The sequence below is a fragment of the Macrobrachium nipponense genome, chromosome 38 (genome assembly GCF_015104395.2).
Source record: "Macrobrachium nipponense isolate FS-2020 chromosome 38, ASM1510439v2, whole genome shotgun sequence".
Classification (NCBI taxonomy): Eukaryota; Metazoa; Arthropoda; class Malacostraca; order Decapoda; family Palaemonidae; genus Macrobrachium; species Macrobrachium nipponense.
This window is the reverse complement of record NC_061098.1, coordinates 25,834,213-25,841,712: the sequence shown is the minus strand read 5'-3', so window position 1 is coordinate 25,841,712 and position 7,500 is coordinate 25,834,213.

Below are 7,500 nucleotides of genomic sequence, written 5' to 3'. Positions count from 1 at the left end.
GCTGTTACCGACAGAAGAATTAACTCGGTTTTCGTGGCGCTCTCTTGTAATAATGGGATTTAGCTATCTACCAATAAAACCCTTGTCTATCAAATAACAGCATACCTACTACTCTTTAATTATAATTGTAATATCAACAGCCGCATTCCAAATTCTTATTATTACAAAGACAACTAGCATCAGATCGTGTAGGACCTTACGTAACTCAAATTAAGCATGAAGAAATAAAGAAGGCATAAGTTGAGGAGAGAAAGACCTCCATAGGCCTAGAAGACACTGAAGGAGGAGAAACAAAGAGACAGTTATAAGAGAGAGGACAACAGCAAGAAGGAGGCAGACGGAAAGGAGACACAGTGAAATAGAGCTGAGAGTGTGGCTGGTGTCACAAGGGGCACCATTACCCTCTTAAGTATAATGGGGGCATAGATCGTGACTTGTCATAGGGGTTATTATGGGAGTCGATTCTTCCTTATGGTTGGACGTTTGTTTGGTCACAACCGACTATCATTGGATCACATCCGACATTGGGTCAAATTCTCGTATTTTTGTGCATGATTTTAACTGCTCGGTATACGTCTACATTTATCGATGGCAAGCATGTGCGTTTTTGTTTGTTTGTGTTCGTCCTGCAGGTGTGAATTCCCACGTTAAGAATGTATATCAAGTAATAATAAGATTATATCCTTATATATATATATATATATATATATATATATATATATATATATATATATATATATATATATATATATATATATATATATATATATATTTGACGTCCAAACCTGATATTAGTAACATTTTAACGTATACGTAATTAAGGGACAAATATTACAGCACCCTATAATTACGGATACACAATAGATTGAAAAATAACCATTTATTATAAAATTTGTATCAGTATTTAGTCCATCCACCATCGTTGGCGATGACATCTTGTAGTCTACTGGGGACGGAGGCTACATGATGTAGACGATTTGTTGATTTTTTCTGAATATCTCCCATTCGGACATGGTGTGTTGGAGGAGCTGCCTTGATTATCGCTCTTGGCCTGGGATCCAGGAGTTGACGATGGTCCCCAGCAATTTTCCAAGGGATTCATATCACACCCCTTACTTGGCCAGTCCAGCAGGTCAATGTCTCGTTGTTCCTCAAACCATCGCTTAACTATCCTGGCTGTGTGAATAGGACAGTTGTCCTGCAAAACAAACGTCACATATATAGTATATATCAATTATTTTTTACAAGAGGCGTCAAATTGTGAAGGGTGAGCAGGACATAATCTTTAATTTAAGGTTCTGCCTGTTTCTCCCTGTTTAGATCTCTCCTTTCTCCTGGTTTGAAAAGCTGAGAGATATTCCACCTTCGATCCCTCCCAAAGAGCTCGAAGCCATAAGCCACGTGAAGTTGAAGTCTATCGTGGAGAGGAAGAAGGTGGAATTTCGCTTAGCTTTTCAAACCAGGAGGAAGGAGAGATTTGAACTGGGAGACGGAACCTTACGTTAAAGATTATGGCCAGCTCCCCCTTCCGACAAATGACACCTCAAATGATACTTGCATATCATATATATATATATATATATATATATATATATATATATATATATATATATATATATATATATATATATATATATATATATATATATATATATATATATAAATTCACCATAACATGATTGGAATATCTTGAAGTAATAAAAGCCCACACTTATGAGAAATGTGTATCAAAAATACATAAAAGACTGAAGCTTTCGTCTACTTGATTAGTAGACCTCATCAGCAGTACTGATATTTCCTTTTCAATAAATATACACAAAATTTACGAAGGACAGGCAGGACCCTGGTACCGTCTCCAGAAGAGGCAGTTCAACCACGACGATCGGCTCGTCTTTTGGCCAGACATTTGAACGAGGGAATAACATGATTGAGATAGTTTGTTTTGGTTGTTATCTCCCTTGGAGACGGTTCCAGAGTCCTGCCTGTACTTCGTAACTTTTTTGTATATTTTTTGAAAAGGAAAAATTAGTACGGCTGATGAGATCTACTGATCAAGTAGACGAAAGCTCCAGTCTTTTATGTATTTTTAATACACATTTTATTAAGTGTGGACTTTTATTACTTCATATATAATAATAATAATAATAATAATAATAATAATAATAATAATAATAATAATAATAATAATAATAATAATAATAATAATAATAATAATAATAATAATAATAATAAAAATAATAATAATAATCATCATTACCATTGCCTACTAAATTAATACCAAATGAATGGCAGATATTCTGTAGTAACAACACTTAGTGCTGAGTCGTTGCGAGTCAAAAAAGAAACAAACGCCGTGAGTAATTCCTTAAAACAAGGAAAAATCACCGTTGAACCTTGTTGCCAGAAGATGGCGAATACCTCAAGAACCAACAACCATACAACTGATTCGTTCTCATGGAGCTCAAATGTTCTCTTCTGACTTGCAACATCTCATATATTTTTACATTTTGTAACAAGTTCTGTATAAATAGAAGTTAATAATACAAGTTAATGAAACCAGCACTACAACAGAGTTTTCCCTATTACTGCAATTTGCGAGATGAAACTCTACATACTTGCATGAACAGAATGCGCTCTGGGTAGGGAAATGCCATGGCTCGAACAGTTGGGACCATCACGTCCTCCAGTATTTCAAGGTATTGGTCATCGCCAACGATGGTGGATGGACTAAATACTGATACTGTAACAGAAGGAAGGAAACATTTTTTGGTAGCGGGATGAATTTGTTCAGAAAGTCTTAATAAAACTAAGATATTGTTGTTGTTTGAAGTGTAATGTGCCTTCATTGAGACTAAGCAATAGTTTGTTTTTGGTCGTATCTTATTATATAACATATTTCATATTAAATCGTTATTTTTCAATCTATTGTGTATCCGTAATTATAGAGTGCTGTAATATTTGTCCCTTAATTACGTATACGTTAAAATGTTACTAATATCAGGTTTGGACGTCAAATATATATTTTATATATATATATATATATATATATATATATATATATATATATATATATATATATATATATATATAAGGATATAATCTTATTATTACTTGATACATTCTTAACGTGGGAATTCACACCTGCAGGACGAACACAAACAAACAAAAACGCACATGCTTGCCATCGATAAATGTAGACGTATGCCGAGCAGTTAAAATCATGCACAAAAATACGAGAATTTGACCCAATGTCGGATGTGATCCAATGATAGTCGGTTGTGACCAAACAAACGTCCAACCATAAGGAAGAATCGACTCCCATAATAACCCCTATGACAAGTCACGATCTATGCCCCCATTATACTTAAGAGGGTAATGGTGCCCCTTGTGACACCAGCCACACTCTTAGCTCTATTACACTGTGTCTCCTTTCCGTCTGCCTCCTTCTTGCTGTTGTCCTCTCTCTTATAACTGTCTCTTTGTTTCTCCTCCTTCAGTGTCTTCTAGGCCTATGGAGGTCTTTCTCTCCTCAACTTATGCCTTCTTTATTTCTTCATGCTTAATTTGAGTTACGTAAGGTCCTACACGATCTGATGCTAGTTGTCTTTGTAATAATAAGAATTTGGAATGCGGCTGTTGATATTACAATTATAATGAAAGAGTAGTAGGTATGCTGTTATTTGATAGACAAGGGTTTTATTGGTAGATAGCTAAATCCCATTATTACAAGAGAGCGCCACGAAAACCGAGTTAATTCTTCTGTCGGTAACAGCAAGTAATAATATTATTGCTACAAAAGTTGAACAGACGGGTTTTCTTGCCTCCACATGATGAGAAAATAAACCTACAGAATAGATTCAGTTATATTATTTTCCTTAAAGGAGAAATTAGAGAGAGGGAGCAGAAGTTATAAACGTGTGCTTGAAAGGGTGGGAGTGAAGGTTGGAGGGAAAAATGTTTGGGGAAGACGTGTGGAGGGCGGTGGCCACGGTGGAGGGGCGGGTTTCATCGTGCGTCTGGAGGCACAGTTCCAGTGTTGCCAGATCACATCCAGCCCTTGTGGCTGAAATGTGTTTACTTACATGTGTGACCGACTGTACATAGCTTTAATAAACGATATCATCTTAATCCGAATTATAATCACTCTACCAAACGTAATTCTAAATTTGACTAACATAAAGATATAACAACGTCAATAAATGTTTTTTTTTCAAAGTTATAAGAAGTGATATCAGTTAACTGATAAAAGTTCATATAACTACATGTGCTGGCTTTTATTCCCTTTATCAACTCATGCTAACAAGACACTTTGCCACAAGAAATATAAATCAGTCAAAATGTACGCATAGAACTATAAGCACGCACTGAATATTAAAATAACCAGGAAATGTTAACGAAGTTTATTATATGGCCGCGTTATTCAGGCACTTTCGTGAGAGAAATTCATATTTCATGAACTGGTTCTCCGTAAAAGCTCTTGGGTTGTGTTACAAAAGAAGTAATCTGGTCGGAGGATAAAAGAATGAATGGAAAAACGAGATTTGTGACCAGGGTAGGTCAGCTTGAATGAAATTATCTTGCATATGCAAGGCCCCACAACAGGGAATGCTTCTTTTCTGCGATGAAATGAACACGCAATTGTTGGTATTTCCAACTTTTCGCGTTTAGATTTACTAAATAACTGGACCTTAATCTCCGTACCATTGTTGCCCAGGGAACTTTATAATTTCATCAAACCAATATTGATTATATTTTTCGCCCCTCTGCATTCATAAGAAAATCACTGAATTTCAATAAACGTAATAAGCGCATTGAATTTCATAGAATATTAAAATGATCTTTGATTCAGTACTATCAATCAGAGACAAATAAGTCTAGAATCTTGATTTCTTTTGTATTTCTCTGAAGTTGGATATCAAGGCTTTGTAGTGACAAGCGTATCCAAATAAGAGCAAAAAATTTGAGAAGTTAAGAGGACATTGTAGCTATTACATTTACATATGTATCTGATAAAAATGACCAATTGATTCTACACACACACATGAATATATATATATATATATATATATATATATATATATATAAATATATATATATATATATATATATATATATATATATATTGGCATTAATGAAATAAGTCATAGATGAATCATCTCGGTTCCTCGATTGAGGCCAAATTGGCATAAATATAGATCCCTTTTTACCGCTACTCACCAGATGTAACAGATAAGAAATGTAATTTTCTTTTAAGTGCTCCTCATTCATTGAAGGTATTATGCCGTTATATATTAATCCCCATATCATTTTGAATGTTAATTTCACTTAATTTTCCATAGCTTTGCTCGAATGGGCAGTTTGGTCTTTACTTATCTTTTGATGGATCTTCATTTCAGGCGAATTCCTATCAGCAGGTGTCTGTAATCACAGGGTAGTTAAAGGGCAGCCAGGCTCTCTATATGAATGCTGAAGATCGTAAACTAAACCTTTGTTATACCAACGTTCGTAAACTGAATGCTTCTTTGAAAACATTTATTTCATCTATATAGAGACTACTATGAGATTCAGGGCTTTTGTAACACGGTTTTTTGGCAATAACTTTTTATCTATGCATTTCATAAATATAACGCTTATTCAGAATACACATTATATCTACACATAAATTTTGACTATTCTGCATTACGTAGGTTGAATAAGTTTGGTACTTACAATGTAAAAGTGACCTTTTTTGAAGACGGGCCAACTTACTCAGAGATAGGGTTTCGAACGCACTCGTTACGTAACTTATGACCGCATTTCTTCCCTCTTTCTCGATGGATGATTGGCTGTAACGAAGGCTATACCTCTAGCAATGATAACAAAAATTTAAATACAAGCAAAGCAGTACACCTTTATGAACTCTGAATCCTCTCCACTGATAATTGTCATAATGAACAAACTAACAAAATATGTTAATAAATACAAAAACACTTTGATTATTAGTCTAACTCCCAAAATAAGTGTCCTAAGAAATTATAATCTACTTTATAGGTCACAATCAGATTGACAAGATGTAGGGAATAGTTGGTAATTTTCAAAGACATAGTAGACAAACTTGATTTGATAACTGCTGTATCCAATGTCAAGCAATCTTTATTTATCGGCTATCTACCTATTTAATAGAAAAAAAAATAGACGGTACCGTTTTTTGGCTTTAAATCTTCAACAATAATTATCGTCAGAATGATGACTTCATGACGCTCCACCCACTTTGGCCTCGTTATAATTCAGGATATTAGAAAATCTAACTTCTGGCTATAAAAACTCATTTCTCGAGTAGTTGTAAGAAGTGCTAAATGATCCTCAGGGATCCCAGCAGTTGGCCTAAACGTTTAATTCATGCATATTTTCTGCTATTACTAATTTTGCGGCACTACTGCTACAGTAGTATTACTACGCTAGCACAGATAGCCCACCACATCTATGTATCGTTCCGCCATTCATAAGTCTTTATATCCAACATGGTCGTACAGACTAAAGAAGAAGAAAAAAAAATTATATCGGATGATCCGTTGGTCTGCTGGAGATTTTAGCACATATAAGCTTGTATTTACTTTGGATAAAAATCTTATTTTAACAAAAATAGTTATATAAAGACTGTTTACATACAATCTCTCTCTTTCTCTCTCTCTCTTGGTAGCATAGTGAATAGTTAATGGAAATGTTCAAAATCCTGAATGACATTACAAGTATTATAATCACGTTACGCTAAATACAAATCAGATCATAAACATTGGATTTAAACTAGAAACTGACTAATTACCTATTCAGGCTATAGTGAGTATGGCCACGGGCTTTCTCTTGACTGTATAAAGTTGCAAGTCGTAAGACAAATGCAGTTTTGCAACCACGGGGACAATTCCAAATCCTGTTAGCCATTCTTGACTACTATGGGTTTCAGAGCCGATGGAATAAGGTGAATGGGTTTCTGTCTGGTGGATGGGCGGGGCAACATTTCGTAAAACGATGTTTACCTTGCTTACGTAATGAATGTTTTTCGACTCTTGGCTCGCAATCATTGACCATGGTGTTGGCTAGAGCATTTTTACTCTATAAAAATTAAAACTATCGAGTTTAGGTTATTGATAAGCTGACAAAATTTGTGTGTAGTTGTAAAATATACATATGTCAACTTTCAGCTACATCCGATGTTTTGATAAGGAGAAAAATCCAAAAAATCGTGTTACAGAGGCCCTGAATTTCATAGTAGGGGTTTTATGAGTTTGAAGAAATCAAGACTATTTGATAGACGAGTATTGGGAAGTGATATGATTGTACAGAAATACAGGGATGTGAAATATTTTATTAATACAAATTATAGCTTGGTAAAGTATAACCAATCCATTTAACGTGACAAAATTAACCATCTTTCGATCTGACCAGGAAATCTAAAAGAATTGTCTATTCTAGAGGACCAATCATTATAACATTTTATATGTCTATTTAAAAAAAATTTCCACT